We start from the raw sequence: 16924 nt of genomic DNA on the forward strand, positions 1-16924 counted from the left end.
TCTTTACCATCAGGAAAACTTTACAGCTCAGCTATTTATTGATGGCATCTTCAAGACAAACTATACAAGACCTATTTTAAGTTCCTTCCATTCCTTTCCCCTGCCCTGACATTTTTGGTAGAAAGAAATAAAGAATATCATAGAAGATCCTTAGTAAAATGACAAGATTTGAAAATCAATGGTCTTCCATCAGTGGTATGGAAGTGTTTGGATGATTAGGAAGTAAACTGTTCCCTGCCTGTGATTTGTAAAGCCTTAGTCTTTTGCAGCTTGTATAACTAACCTTTATCTTCATTTACTTGTATTTTTCTCTGTTCTATCATCTCCTTTACATTGTGTTCATTGTGTAACTTGGGATCTTGATTAATAACTGTTGAGAATCTGAGAAAATAAAGGTAATATACAATACAAAACAGGAAGGGGTCTCTTTTGTGCCAAAATATAAAAAAGTGTTTTATTTCACAAGAAACCTTCAGTCATTCACTCAAGAAACATTTTCTAAGTGCCTTATTTTTGCCAAGTACTAAGCTAGATGCTATAGAGACAAGGTCATTTTCAGTCAAATCTGACTCTTCAAGACTCCATTGGGGTTTTCTTGGCAAAGATACTGGAGTGATTTGCCATTTCCTTCTCCAACTCATTTTGCAAATGAGGAAACAGGCAAATAGAATTAAGTGACTTGCCCAGGATCACACTGCTAATAAGAGTCTGAAGATAGATTTAAAGTCAGGAATATGAGTCTTCCTGATTCCATGGACCATCATGATTCTGTCTACTGCACCATCCAGCTGCCCAGAACAAACAATATTATAGTGTAAAACAACAACAACAAAAATCAGTTGCCCTTTCCAAAAAATAATGTGGGGGTGGGCTGACTAATGTTCCAATTTCTTCAGTTGCAAAGTTAATTAAAAACAAACCATAATATCACTCCTATATTACAGTCATTTATTATGCTACTCTTAGGACCTATTTATTTAGTTAAGGAATGAAGGCAGAAACTAAAGAAATGGAAGCTAACAAAAGGCTAGGGAACATAGTAGGCATCCACTACATCATAGCACAGCTTACAACAATTATTTCTAATTAGAATTGCTGCAACAAAATCGCACAATTCAATTGCAGCTTCACAGTGCCTATAAAATTGTCTAAACAAATTCAGATCCTACTTTAGAAAGCTCATATTCAAAAGTGAGAGACTACATGTCACATACAAAGATTGACCAAATCATAAATATTGAGGTAATTTAGTGCCACTGGCTACCAAATGAACTTGGCTTGTGTTTTACATTTTCCATCCACGGGCTCATTCAAAATGAGTAGGGATAACACTTATACACATACACCACACTTCCCAGAAAGGAATAAGGCAATGGGACTCAACAGTAAAACTTCGTACTTAAGTGACACCCTTTCTAGTTCCGAAATATGTATCATCAACAGACATTGTCCTTTCCTTCCAGAACCACACCATACAATGGTGACAGAAAAAGCAAGATACTTTCTTCCTGATATAGTATTATTGATTGTAGGTGAGAAATTGGACAGAAGTGGTATGACCTAGTGGTTTTGGGGTTTTTTATTTTTTCCACCTCAAAGAAAAGCCCCAAAAAACACAGGGAAAACTTGTCAACAATCCGCTTTTCATTTCCCCAGAGTCTAGCAACCAGTATGCTATCTGGCACTGAGAGGACCTCATTCTGAAAATTGGAGAGAGTGTGGATGGACAAAAGTTGCAGAGAGTTAGAGCCTGAGAGAGTGAAAACCATGTATCAGAAGGACAGAAAAGCAGAGGAATGAGAAAGGACAGCAAAAAGTTCTTTGAAAATGATAATTTCCTTTCCCACGGAATGGGAATTCTATAAGCATACATGCTGTAGATAAATCTGAGTATAACAAATAGACAGGCAGTTTAAGTCTTTTCCAGCATTTTCTTGGCATTTCCAGCCAAATAATAGGAAAGGATTTCCCTAAGCTGAGCTAATTTGTCCCAATCATTAGAGAAGGGAAAGAAGATGGATATTTGTTCCCAAACTTGTATTCTTAAAAAAAAAAAAAAAAAGTAAATAGTCCTCTTTAAAAAATTAGTAGGGAGAGAAGGGGGGAGTGAATAATGCTGGCATATGGAAGATAATTTAGCCTTATTTCTTGGTTCATAAATGCTGCCATCCTGGGTAAAACAAGTGATCCTTCCAGTATACTATTCTGTTTTTGACAGAATATTCTGGAGGAATATTTTGTGGGAGATTATGATCTATCATGGACAACTAAGTGGTACAGTAAGTCATGTTCCTGAGTTAAAATCTAGCTTCACGTGACTCTGGGCAAGTCATTTAACCCTGTTTGCCTCTGTTTCCTCATGTCTAAAATTTGCTGGAGAAGGAATAGCAAATCACTCCCTAATGGGATCACAAAAAGTTGGATATGACTGAAATGACGACAACAATTCTTCATGGTTCTTCAAGACACTGTGCTAAGTATTGGACCAAAGATTCTTACTGATAATATCTAAATGTATCTGTAATGTCATTGCCATGAGAATCACTTCTAGGAGACCAGCTCCTATCTAGCAGATTCTCTAATGGCTAATAGAGTGTACAGGGACTTGTACTTGAAGACTAGATTTATTGTCTTATGTTAGACAATAGTTTTGTCACCCTCAGTAAGTCACTAAAACGCTCCATGCCTCAATTTCCTTATCAGTAAAAGTAAGCATTTGAACTTTATGGGCTCTAAAGTCCCTTCCAGTTCTAAATCTATGATCCTGTGATTTAAGTCTTCATCCTGTGATATAAGTTGTTTCAGCTTATACAATGTCTTGGGGTGCTTCTTTCCATATATGTGTTTTAAGCAGTGTAAATGTCACAAAATTGCCTTTGAGAAAGTCCCTAATTTTTGAGCAACCCTTCCTGCCCTTCCAATATTTTCAGAGTGAAAAACCAACAGCTCTTCAGATTTTGCTTGGAGAATAATGTACAATTTAAGAGGGATATCAGCCAATTGAAGAAAAGACAGAGAATGATGACAAGAATGTTGAGGTATCTGAAAAAAAAAAAGTCATATGGGGAATATTTGAAGGCAGTTATTATGTTGAACCAGGAGAAGCACAGACTTAGGAGGCAAAGGTTGTTAGACTTTGGGCAGCTACAGAGGACAGAATGAAGACAAATGGATGGAGATTGAAGGAGACAGGTGGCAGATTCCATAGAATCTTTAGATTCTGTGGAATCCATAGAAAGAATTTTCTTAAAAAATAAAAAGGAATGTCCTGTCTTTTAAGACAAAACAGCAAGATTATGGGATTATCAACTAAATTAGTTAAATAAACTAGCCTTAGTTCTCAGCCATGAGAAAAAGTGGTCAGATAGATTTTTGTAGGCAGAGAGCCTGCATCAGTTTGGAAATTGATTTGGAAAATCTCCATGGTCCCTTTCAACACATTCTAAAGAGGAACACCTATGCCCTGCCCCATAGCTGGGCATATCCCCAAAAATTAAATCATGGGTTTTTCTATATGTCCCCTATTTTGGTAATTTCATCAACTATCACTGGCTTAAGAGGAGGCACACATTTATTAAGCACCCATTATATGCTAGGCACTGTGCTAAACTCCTTGCAAATATATCATTTGACCTTTTCAACAACAAAGTAAAAGCTATTATTAGCCTTGTTTTACAGTTGAGAAAACAGGTGGTTCGACATCAAGTGACTTGCCCAGGATCATGCAGTCCTACATTACCAGCTAGAAACCAGTTAGACATGTCCAAATGGACACTCCACAGATTGCAAACATAATATGTACAGAATGAAATTTATTATTCCCTCCCTAAAACTCCTTTTTCAAACTTTCCTATTTCTATTGAGGTCACATCCTTCTAGTCACCCATCACTCAATCAGTGAGGATTGATTTAGCTCTTGTTTTGTGCCAAACACTGTTCTAGGCACAAGGAAACAAAATATACAAAAGAGAGCCTCTATTCTCAGGTATATTACATTCTTCTAGAGGAATACAACACATAATTAACTAATTGTTCTCAAAAAATAGTAAGGGTTACCATAAAAGGGGATGTTACTGGCCTCCTATGTGTCAAGTGCTAAGCTAAATCCTTGAGATAAAAATATAAAAGCAAAGGCAGTCCGTCCCTCAGAGCTTATACATTTGTAAGTTTGTACAACATTATTTTTCATTATTAATGATTTAAAAGAAAGAGTGTTTATGAGTGATGATTAATTGGTGAGGTGGTTAGTATTTTATTACGATTTAACTGCCAACATTGAATTAAAATTAAATTCACCCTTGTTACAATCCCAGGTATTTTGGAGTTGGGAGAAGGAAAAAGAGGAAGGGGGAAAAAGAGGATGAATGAGAAGAAGGCATATTTATTGTTGTACTAGTTTGTTGTTGTTTTGTTAGGGTAATGGTGATGATGGTTGTGATTATGATTATTGAAGTTATTTTCTCATGCAAAGGGACAGAAAGAGTAAATGATGATTAGAGAGAGAGGTAGGGAAAGGGAGAGTGACTGGGGAGGGAGAAGTATAGTAGAAAGAAAAATGTGCTCTGACAATGGATTTGGGATCTAGGAGCCCCTAATTTAATGCCACATTTGCCACTGAGTTCACTTGGGCAAGTAAAAAAAATCTCTCTGATCTTCCATTTTCCTCATCTGTAAAATGACCCCAAAGGTCCTTTCCAGCTTTAGAACTATGATTCTGTGATCTTCATTTTAAACTAATAAAGTTATTAAGTCCTTGTCAGAAGGTGCTGTTTCATTATGTTGTTTAGAAGTAAAAACAGTGCTCCTAAAATACAGTTTCTGTGTTTTTTCTGTGTTTTGTTTGTTTAACATAATGTAATTGGGGAAAGGCCTAGTGAGTATGGGGAATCGCCAAACCTGAGTCATATCCTACAATGTGCATTAAATGGCCACATTTTGTTGTACTTACTGGATGTTTTACATACTACTGTATGTTACTCACAAGGTCTTGCACAGTGAAATGCTCTGGCCAGTAATGAGGATGACTAATTCATTAACCTTAATGTAGAGGCTGAATTCTTTTGAGAAACTTTGCTAAATAAACACAAATGAGTTTGCAGGGACATGTACAGTGTGGGTGAGTTCGGGGTGTGTGCCTTTCTCCTTCCATGGATGTTGTTTAATATTGTGAAACCTGTTTTGAGGAGAGGTATTCCAGCTTCCCCAGGCAATCATTTCAATAAAGATTTAATCCAATCAGGCCTCTGATTCTTAAAAAGAACAAAAGCTCCACTCTTAAGTTGTGAAACAGAAAACTTTTGTTTCAAATTTAGGAACCATGGAACTAGTACAGAAAAGTCAGTTGTAAGATTATTAATTTCTACCCATAAGAGAAAAAAAAAGTGGTTTTTTTTTTTTTAGCCCCAGAATAAGACTATCATTTAAATTTTAAAAAAAGGAAGAAACAAATTAAGGACCTAAAAATTAGATTCTCTTTTGTTAATACACATGGACCTTTTCCCTTAAGAAATGTATTGCTGAAAGGATGGTGTTTTAATACAAGGGGTTTTAACCCTTTTTGTGTCATAGACATCTTTGGCAATCTGGTGATGCCTTCTCAGAATAATGATTTCAAATGTATAAAACAAAAATATATGGAGTTACAAAGGAAACCAATCATATTGATACACAATTATTCCAAAAGGCTAAAAAAAAAACCCAAGCAACTTCATAGAGCCCCGGGATAAAAACCCCTGCTTTAATAATTCTTAAGAGAGAGAACTTCATTTCTAAATAAAAACTATCACAAACCTTTTTTTTTTTCAGCTAGAGGGTCACCTTTTTTCACCTATTCTCCCTTTCCTGAGCTTAGAATTAAGTTTACTGTATCATGCTTCCTTATATAGTGACACCTTTGGTGTCTCCTCATTTTGTTTAGTATAGGGTCTCCCTAAACCCTAAGGAAGTATGCTACAATTGATAGAAAAACAAGTGCCTTGAGCCACATCTACAAGGAAAACATTACCTTCTTCCTTCTTCTTTCTCAGGGATACACGAAACCATATTTTACCCTATATATGCCTGAGTCATCAGGCCAACGTTTGCCAAGTACCTATTTCTAGAAAGCACAAGGTCACAAACCAGAAAGGAGCTGTAGCCCCAAGTGTGCCAGATGGAGATCAAGGATACTTACCCATAGTAAAGCTGCAATGATTCTGTTAAGTGACTCCTCTCTAGGGCAAGAAGACCCTGGACCTGAGGTTTCAGGGATTCTGAACCTTATTTATGCCCTGGACTCCTTTAGCTTTTCTACTGAAGCCTATAGATGATACCTTGTCTGCCTGAAGGTTTTAAGATTACAAGATTACAAAGGAAAGTTACTGAAATATAGTTATCAAAATATTTTTTTAAAGTTCATGACAGGCAGTTTTCAAATGAAAAAATTAAAGCTACCCTATAGTCATATGAAAAAATGATCCAATTCACTATTGATTAGAGAAATGAAAAACTAAAATAACTCTGAAGTACCACCTCAGATTGGCTAAAATGACAGGACAAGATAATGATAAATGTTAAAGGAGATGTGGGAAAACTGGGAAACTAATGAATTGGTGGTGGAGTTGAGAACTGTTCCATCCATTATGAAAAGCAATTTGTTTCTCAAAATGTTATAAAACTGTGAATACCCTTTGATCCAGCAGTGGCTCTACTGGATCTGTATCCCAAAGAGATCATAAAAGAAGAAAAAGGACCCACATGTGCAAAAATGTTTATAGCAGTTCTTTTTGTGGTACCAAAGAAGTGAAAAATGAGTAGATGTCCTTTAATTGGGGAATGGCTGAATAAGTAGTGATTTATGAAGGTAAAAGAATATTATTGTTCTATAAAAAATGATGACCAAGCTGATTTCAGAAAAACCTGATAAGGCTTATGTGAATTGATGTTATTAGATAATATCATATGTTTGTGATCTTTACTTAAGTAAAGTGAGCAGAACCAAGAGAACACTGTATACAATAACACTGAATGATCAACTATGATAGATTTAGCTCTTCTCAGCATCACAGTGATCCAAGACAATTCCAATAAACTTGGGATAAAAAATGCTATCTGCAGACAGAGAAAGAACTATGGAAACCAAATGTAAATTGAAGTATATTTTTTTCACTTTATTTTCGCATTTTTTCCTTTTGTTTTGATTTTTCTTTCACAACATAACTAATGTGGAAATATACTTTAAATTATTGCACATATGTTGTAATATGGAAAAAACTGAGGCAAGCATGAGATTAGAGAGTTTTCAATCTTTTATTGGAAAGGGAGAGATTGTGCCGAGGGCATGTTGCCCCCAGGGCTGATGTCCAAAGCATCCAGCCACTAATATGTGCTTCCCATGAAGAATATATACATGTGGCTCCAAGCTACCAGAGAGTAGACCGAGGCAGGGGCAGAGTCAGAGCACTGAGATCAGGAATGGACTATCAATCCGGTTCTGACCCGGGGAGGGGGAGGGGGGGGTAGAGGAAGAGAGGCACTGGACATTCTGATATTATGGAATCAAGAAGACAATGACAGGATGAGGGAAGGCAAAAGGTTTTTCTCCTTATCTAGATCGTGATGATTATGAAGGAGGGGTGGTGTTGCAGAATTGAGCAGAATAAATTAGGAACTGAGGCCAAACAATTCAGGAAAACTGAGGCAGGGCAATTTAGGGAAACTGAGGCAGGACAATAAAAGGGAACTGTGGCACAACATTTTACACTCTCTCTTCTGAACTTTCAAATCATTGAATTACCTTCCTCTGGATACCTGGAAGGTTTTAGCACCATAATTTTGACCAATCCTATGTGAAGCAAATAAACCAAAATAAAACTAGAAAAATGCAAGGACTTATGGCAAGGACAAAAAGGCTTCCTGTTGCTAGCATGTCAGGTTCTCTGACATCTCAGCTCAGAGAATCCAGTTTGAGATGGACAGTTCCCTGTGAATTAGATGGTCTGCAGTCATTTGTGCACCTGACTCATCCTCTGCTTATAGAGCAGCAGGGCTCCAGACAGTCCTGCTGCCCATCCTAAGAGGAGTACCCCAAATCTGTTAGGGACTCAAAAGGGGGAAAAAGTGGGGCCTGAAGTATCTCCACCTGTCCCCACTCAGAAGAAGAGAAGCTGCTACTGGGATATAGAAAGGATCAAGATTTCTGAGCAGAGTTATCAGAGAATGTACAATTAGACCATCAAGTCAGGCAAACCCCAAACTTTTAGAGGTCTGATACCAAACTGCAATGTCGTTTGAGAATGCTGAAATACTAATTAATGAACTGGGATTTACAGATCTGGAGAAACAGATCAGAGAGATTTCCAGTCACAAGGTGCCTGTATCTTGAAGATTTCCTTAAAAATAGGCCCCAAAACTGAATCTGTCAGGGCAATTCCAACAGAATAAGAGATTTTAAAGTTAAAGCATAGTAAAAATGAAAAAAAAGACTGCTAGAAGGCTTTAGGAATGAGAGGTTCCTATTTTTTCAGGTATTGAGAAAAATCTACCAGTTTCCCCAATTTCCTATATCTTCCTCCCTTTTTTTCTCATGGAAAGAAATTATCAAATAACCACCCCACATATAAATCCCAAGATTTATCAAGAGTGAATCAAAATTACTATATATCAGACTAGTATAGTAAGATTTCCTAAAAATCCTACAAATATAACAGCAATAGTTACACAGTTTTAACAATTTCCATCCCAAATCTGTAACACACAATAATAGAGTTCCATCCCAAATCTTAAAACACACAGTAACAGATGATCCAGTCAGAGTTTAACAGTCCCTCATCAACCACTCCCAAATTCCCCCAAAACAGACCAAAGTACACTAGGAGCAGGGGCAATGCTCTCTTATTCAAAAACTGCTTCAGGCTGAAGAGAGTGGAGATGCTCAGTCCAGAGAGGGGGATGGGTGTGTTGTGGCGTGCTGACAATCAAAGCTGATCTAAGTCCCAGATATGGCTTTAATTTGACGAAAACCTAGGAAAAAAAAAAAAAACACAAATCTAACAAATAAAGATTAGAACAGTCTGAGATAGGAAGACTGGTCCACAAGGACACTATAAGATGTGGGGAGGCCAAAATAGATTGGCTAGCAGCTTCCTATGTGAAGAGATGCTTGTCTCACAGGACAGGCAAACAGCTGTCAGCTATAGTCCCAATAAAAAACTACAATTAGGTCTCATAGACCACTATGCTAATTATCCTCTCATTAGCTGAATATCTACAGACACAATATCCAGTAACAGATAGATGACCATGGTAAATACTCATTTGCCCAAGCATTTAGGATATAATGATTACATATAATCAGATTGGAAACAGCAGGTATGACATAATTGAATTGCTTTAATAGTTTCTGTTGACCATTGTTCTGATCATAGAAATCAGTTACAGGAGGAAAAAATGCAGGGACATAACTACAATATAACATAAGCAGTTAAAACTCAACCTTCAGCACATACAGGATAAAATAGCATTAACCCAGTTTTATTCCAGTTAATTGTCCCACTAACTGTCAGAGGGTGGAGCTTTAAAACTCCCAAATAGCATTAACTGTAAGTCCAAGAAATGTTACCTCCAATAACAAGTCCCATTAACCAAAGTTTCAGATAAATCCTAAACAGGTATTTACCATGACCTTATATTGATAACAGTAAGAAATTTGTCCCAGTAAGTTCACATCTTTCATACCCAAATGGATATAAATTGAACATCTATACAAATCATTTTGCTTTAAAAATACCCAATACATAGAAAAAATTCCAAATTGCATATTGTCCATAACAGAAACATTTTCAAAAGGACAAAGGGAAAAAAAAAAAAAGCTATTTTCAGAGGCCCTTTAAATAACCTCAGGACGACCCAATACAATCAATTAAACTTATACAGAATATCCAAATACCACATAAAAGAATCTGAGAGAGTCTTAAAAGTATTAAACTTTTAGAAATAACCCTACCAAATTATAGATCATATTTATAACCATATTCCTTAACCAAGGCAATTATGTATCTAAAGAAACAAATATTCAGACCATTAACTTAAAACAGGCCTATCTCTTAAAATCATTTGCCAAAGCCAAGCCACTGCAGAAAGTGGCTGGAACACAATTAGTGGGGGGAGGGGGAGAGAAAGCAGGGAGGATTCCACATGGCCACCTTCTATATCAGACTTAATTGGGGGAAGGGGATTTCACATAGCCTCCCTTCCGCCTTTCCCCTATTCCACATGGCTTTTCTCCTAACTCCTGACCTCTACTCAACATTTTTCCATCTTTCCATTAAAAACTTTCCTCTTTCTTTTCCTACTTTCATACTTCTCTTTCCTTCAGCTACATGCCTTAAACAATCTCCAACAACCTTTCTAACTAGATGTTCCATTGCTAAAGTAGCAGAGAGCAGTGGGGCAGAGAGGGGAGTTTAATCTTCACCTTTGAAGACAAAAGATCCTCTCCTGTTTCTCCCTCCCCTACCTCTTCTTTTCTCCTTCCAAATACTTTCCCAATATTTCTCTCTAAAATCAGCCAAATTTCTTAATTATTGTTCTTAAAACTTAACAGAGTTCTTAAATTAACAAAACAGGCAGACAAGTAACACAGAACACAAATCACACAGACATAGACTGCACAATTACAACATTAAACAAAACGTTTAACACATAGAACCAGAGAGTGCCCAAAAAGGTTCTCAGAATAAGATCGGACACCCAAACCAGAGGGGATCATCCATCGTCCTGGAATGATACCCTTCTCAGAATTTAATGCCCATTGGCATTTTATTATTCTGAGAATCTAGATGCTAGCACAGACAGACAGATAAACAGATTAGATTATGTCCTAAAACATCTAGACTTACTCTCTTGTGGCCAAAATGGAGTATGCACCATTGGGCGTGGCAGTGGCTGAAAACTGTTCTTTCCTGGAGGCTCTGGAAAAAAATCCAAGGGACTGGCTTCTCCAAGCCAAGAACCCAGATCCCCAGTTGCCCCAAGACCTAAGGCAGAGACCCAAAGGTCTCTAATCTCTAATCCTGCTCTCATATTTCACTGGAAAGCCTCCAAAATGTAATGCCAAAGAAACAGAGGCAAGATAGAGATTAGAGAGTTTTTAACATTTTATTGGAAAGGGAGAAATTGTGCTGGGGGCATGTTGCCCCCAGGGCTGATTTCCAAAGCATCCAGCCACTAATATGTGCTTCCCATGAAGTATATATACATATGGCTCCAAGCTACCAGGGGATAGACTGAGGCAGAGGCAGAGTCGGAGCCCTGAGAGTGGGAACGGACTATCAATCCGGTCCTGACAGGATTGGGGGAGGTAGTGGACATTCTGATAAATAGGGAAGAGCTGGGTCATGATGTCTAAGAAAAAAGGTCTTTCTCCTTATCTGGATCATCATGATTAGGAGGGAGGAGTGGTATTGCAGGATTGAGCAGAACAATTAGGAACAGAGACCAAACAATTCAGGGAAACTGAGGCAGGATGATTTAAGGAAACTGAGAGAAGACAATAAAAGGGAACTGTGGCATAACAGTGTAACCTATATCAGATTGATTTTTGTCAGGAAGAAGAGTGAAGTAAGGGAGGAAGGGAGAAAAAATTTGGAACTCAAAATCTTACCAAAATGAATACTGAAATTATTTTTACATGTAATTGGAATTATTAAGGAAAAAAATAAATAACTTGCAGACCAATTATATGCTACACAAAAGAGTAATTTGCATGCTCACATTTTAAACTGAGAAACAGGTTCCATCAGAAGAAAATCCAGGAAAAGCATAGGCATATGTTATAGAGAAAGAATGAATCTATTTTCTGATGTGATCTGTTTTCAAAACAGCTGCTATTTACCACTCTTCATGGGAGCTAACAATGGGATCAAAAAATGAGTACATTCCATTGGGGAATGATAGAAAAGACTGTATTTCATAAATGTGATAGAATATTATGTTACATGAATTGGGAATGAAATTGGGAATATAATAATAACTAGCATTTATAAGCATAGAATTGTTGAGTTTTACATGGTATTTCATTTGATCATCATAACAACCTTGTGAAGTAAGCACAATTATTGTCTCCATTTTACTAATGAGAAAACAGACTAAGAGATGTAAAGTTCATCGAATGAGGGCTAGTAAATATCTGAGCCAATATCTGAGTTTTGGTCTTGCTAATTCCAGATCCAACATTTAAATCACTGTGACAAATAGCTGCCTTGCTGCTATGATTAAGGAATACATCTTTAAAAAAAGAGATTTAAGGTGCCCCCAATGTGTAAAGAGCTTTAAGATCTTTCTCTTCTTGGGAGGGTAATATAATTCCTTGGGAGGTGGCCTTCACTTGTAATGTAAATACCAATGATGGGTGTGAGTGCTGAGGGGAATCTTTCACTCAGTAAATAATCTCACCCACTGGTAAGTTGCTGAAAGGGTAGGTGCAGGTATATGAGAGCAAATATGTATATAAACACTTAACAAAGGAATATAAAAGAATAGTCACGTGATTCATCTGAAAGGCTACCACTCATTACCCACTTCTTTCTGTGAAGACTTCCATCTACCCCAAGGGATTTATGTAGTCCAGAGGATTTTAAAATTCACTTCAGGTCATTAATGTCTCTGTTTTTACTCTCCTATATATCAGCTTCCAGATGGCTAATGAATACAATCACCCAGTGACTGAAAAGGTTTATAAATTCATGAATTGGGAGGATAGAGGAGGAAGAGAAAAGGGGAAAGAAAGTAGACAAAGGTACAGAGACAGGGAGAGGTGGGAAAAGAGAGGAGAGGAGAAGGAGAAGAAAGGAGAAAAAAGAGAGAACATGAAGAAGAAAGAAGAGGAGAGCAAAGAAGAGGAGAAGGGAAGGGGAAGAGAGGGAAGGTGAGAAAGAGAGGAGAGAAGAGAGGAGGGGGGAGCAGAAGGAAAGGACAAGAGAAGAGAGGAGAGAAACAGGAGACAAGAGGGGAGAAGAGAAGAGGAGAGAAGGGGATAGGAGAGGAGAAAAGGAGAGTAAGGGAGGAGAGGGGAGAGGAGGAGAGGAAAAAGAGGGAAGGAGAAGAGGGGAGGAGAGAGAAAAAGAGGGAAGGGGAGGATGTGGGAGGAGAGGAGAGGAGAGGGGAATCATTAATTTGCCACTTCCTCATAAACATCTTGGTTTGGGGATAGATGCTTTTCCAGGACTAATGCATTTTCATCAATTTTATCCACAATGATAACATTAATTAGATAGCGGTTAAGGGCCACTCATTTTCTTGTAGATAATGGGAAGAAGATAGCATGATAACAGAGAGGAAAACAAAAAAAGTAGATGGGTACAGTTTATTACATATACAGATATATATATTCCAGTTCCAAATAATTATGACTACAGGAGTAAACATGATTATTTAATTAGATTCCCTCCTCTTTAAGTTGAGAAAGAAGAGCTCAAAAGTTAAAGAAGCAGTGTTTCTTAGAGTTAGAGGCAGGGGAGATGGGTAATGGTTAAGTGTTATTGCTAGTTATTACTAGGCATTATTTAGTACCTTTTTATCAGCACAGCAAAACACTCAAGCTACAACAATGCTGCATCATATCATGGTCTCTTTGAAAGGAAGAAATGAAGAAGAGAACATTTGTCCCAAATATCTATCCTTATTGTACTAAGATGGAAGATGCCAAATGAATTGTAAACCTGTTTATTTACTTTTTCTAGCATCTTTCTTCCTGAATTCTCTTCAAAACAGTCCTATATTCACCAGTCCTGCCACATAAGTTCTGATGGATTCTAGGGCAGCACTGGCATGTCAATACAACCAAACAGAAACATGGGGAAAATTGCATGAACTGCTTCAAAGGGAATAATAACCAAAAGAATCATATACTTAATTACTACAGATTGTAAATAAAAGATCATTAAAATAAAGTCAAACATTGAATGATTAAAGAACCTGAAATGGTACCAGAGAATAAAAAAATATAAGACTCAAGACAAGCATAAAAATGTAAGCAAGAAAGAAAAAATAAATTTTTTAAGCTAAAATTATTATATCCCTATATGGGAAGATGATACTTGTAACACTTGAGAACTGTATCTTTGTCAGAGGTATATTTAGAGTTTGTCACTTTGATGTGAAAATATAAAAAAGAAACTGAGTGTGAAAAAATAATTATGCTGGGAAAAGAAGAAAAAGAAGGTAAAATGGGATAAATTACATCACAGGAAGAGGTGCAAAAGACCTATTACAGTAATGAACATTGTTTGAATGCCATCAGATTTGGCTCAAAGAAGGAATATCATACATACTTAGTTTCATATAAAAATTTTTCTCACCCTATAAAAAAAAATCATCGGGGAGAAAGAGTCAACAACCTGGGAAAGGAAGCAGAAAGAATATTGAAGAAAATTTTTAAAAACCAAATAGACCAAATGGTAAAAGAGGTACAAAAATCAATGGAAGAAAAGAAGTCTAAAAAGCAAAATTGATCACACAGAAAAAGATTCACAAAAATTCACTAGAAAATAAACTCCTTAAAATGTAGACTTGGTCAAATGGAAAATGAGGCATAAAAGTAAATTTAAAAAATGATTCCTTTAAAATTAGAATTGGGAAAATGGAAGCTAATGACTTTATGAGACATAAAACAAAATTTTTTAAAAATTTAAAATAGAAGAAAATGTGAAATATCTCATTGGAAAAACAAATGGAAAATAAATCAAGGATAATTTTAAAATTATTGGACTACCTGAAAACTGTGATGGAAAAAATATAACCTAGACATTATTTTTTGAGAAATTACTAAGTTAGAGAAATGCAAATTAAAACAACTCTGAGGTACCAACTCATCTGTCAAATTTTTAATATGACAGAAGAAGAAAATGATAAATCTTAGAGAAATGTAGAAAAATTTAAACATTAATTTACTATTGATGAATATGAATTGACCCAATCATTCTGAAACTATGTCTAGAGGATTATAAAAACATATATAACATTTGACTCAGAAATACTGGGTTTTTATCCCAAAGAGGTTTTTAAAAATAAGAGAGGACAATTTGAAGAGCAAACCATACATACCTTTGACCCAGTAATACCTCTACTAGTTCTGTATCACAAAGAGATCATTTAAAAAGGAAAAGGACCAATATGTACAAAAAATATATCAACTCTCTTGATGGTGGCAAAGAATTAGAAATTGAGGAGATACTCATCCATTGAGGAATGACTGGACAAATTGTCATATGTGATTGGATTGGAATATTTTTGTGCTTTAAGATATGTTGATCTGGCAGATTTCAGAAATATCTAGTAATAATTACATGAATTGATGATGTCTTGGAACATCATCATGACGATGAACTGAAGTGAGTGGAATCAAGAGAACTTTGTATACAGTAATGGCAACATTGTGAAAGGATCAACTATGAATAGTTTAGCTCTTTTCAACAATATAATGATCCAAGATAATTACAAAGAACTCATTATGTAAAATGCTATCCACATCTAAAGAAAGAATTGATAAAATATGAATGCAAATCAAAGCATACTATTTTCACTTTCCTCTTTTTTTTCTTTTGACTTTTTCTTCTTTCACAGCATGATTAATATGAAAATATGTTTTACATGATAACACATGTATAACCTATTTAATATTTTTACTTTTTTAGGAAGAGGGGAGGGAAAAAAGGAAAGGAAAAAAAAACTTTGGAGCTCAATTTTTTAATGAATGTTAAAAATTATGTTTACATATGAGTGGAAAACATACTATTAAAAAAAGAAAGAAAGAAACTATCAAGGAAAAACCAACTTGATATTCTAGAACTATAAGATAAAATAGAAGTTGAAAGAATCCATCAATCACCTCCTAAAAGTGATAACAAAGTGATATTCTGAAGAGCAAAGAAACTAGGGTTACAACCAAGAATCACCTATCAAAACTGATTATAATCTTTCAAGAAAAAAAGTGAATATTCAGTGAAATAGAGGACTTTCAATTTTTCCTAATGATAAGATCACAGCTAAATAGGAAATCTGATTTTCAAATACAAGACTCAAGAAAAGCACCAAAAAAGGCAAAAAAAAAAAAAAAAAATTTAGGAAAGAGAAATCATATAAGATTCAATAAGCTTTAAATGTTTGCATTACTACAAAAGAAGATGGCACTTGTAACTCCTAAGAACTTTATCATTGTTAGGGCAGTTAGAGGATTTACTCATAGACAAGGGGAATAGATATAATTTTAATATTTTGGGATGATAAATAAAATAAATAAATAAGGGATGAGAAAGAGAAATTCACTAGGAGCAGGGAAAAGGAGGAGTGGAATGGGATAAATCATCTCACGTAAAAATAACATGAAAGCTTTTACAGTAGAAAGGAAGATGGGGGTGGTAGGAGAAGTGCTTGTGCTTGAAACTCACTCTTAGCAAAATTGGCTAAAAGAGGAAATAACACATACACTGAGAATTCTACCCTAAGGAAAGTAGGACAGGAAGAGAAGATAAAAAGGCAGGGGGGAGCTAACAGAAGGAAAGGTAAATTAGGGAAGATAACAGTCAGAAACAAAACATTTTTGAAGATGGACAAGGTGAAAGGAAAAAGTAGGATAAATAAGAGTGGGGGGATTGGATGGAGAGAAATACACAAGTAATCATAACAGTAAAAAATTATGTTAAATCAGATTTCTTGGATGAAGTCTTCATATTTCAAATATATAAAGGCTGGAGTCAAATTTGAAAGAAAAAAAAAGAGCCATTCCCCAACTGATATATGTTAAAAAAATATGAGCAAGAAGTTTTCAGATGAAGTTATCAAAGCTATCTTTATTGATATGAAAATCTAGTCTAAAACATTATTGATTAGAGAAAGGCAAGTTAAAACAACTCTGAGGTACCATTCCATATTTATCAGATTGACTACT

The sequence above is a fragment of the Sarcophilus harrisii genome, chromosome 1 (genome assembly GCF_902635505.1).
Source record: "Sarcophilus harrisii chromosome 1, mSarHar1.11, whole genome shotgun sequence".
NCBI classification, from domain to species: domain Eukaryota; kingdom Metazoa; phylum Chordata; class Mammalia; order Dasyuromorphia; family Dasyuridae; genus Sarcophilus; species Sarcophilus harrisii.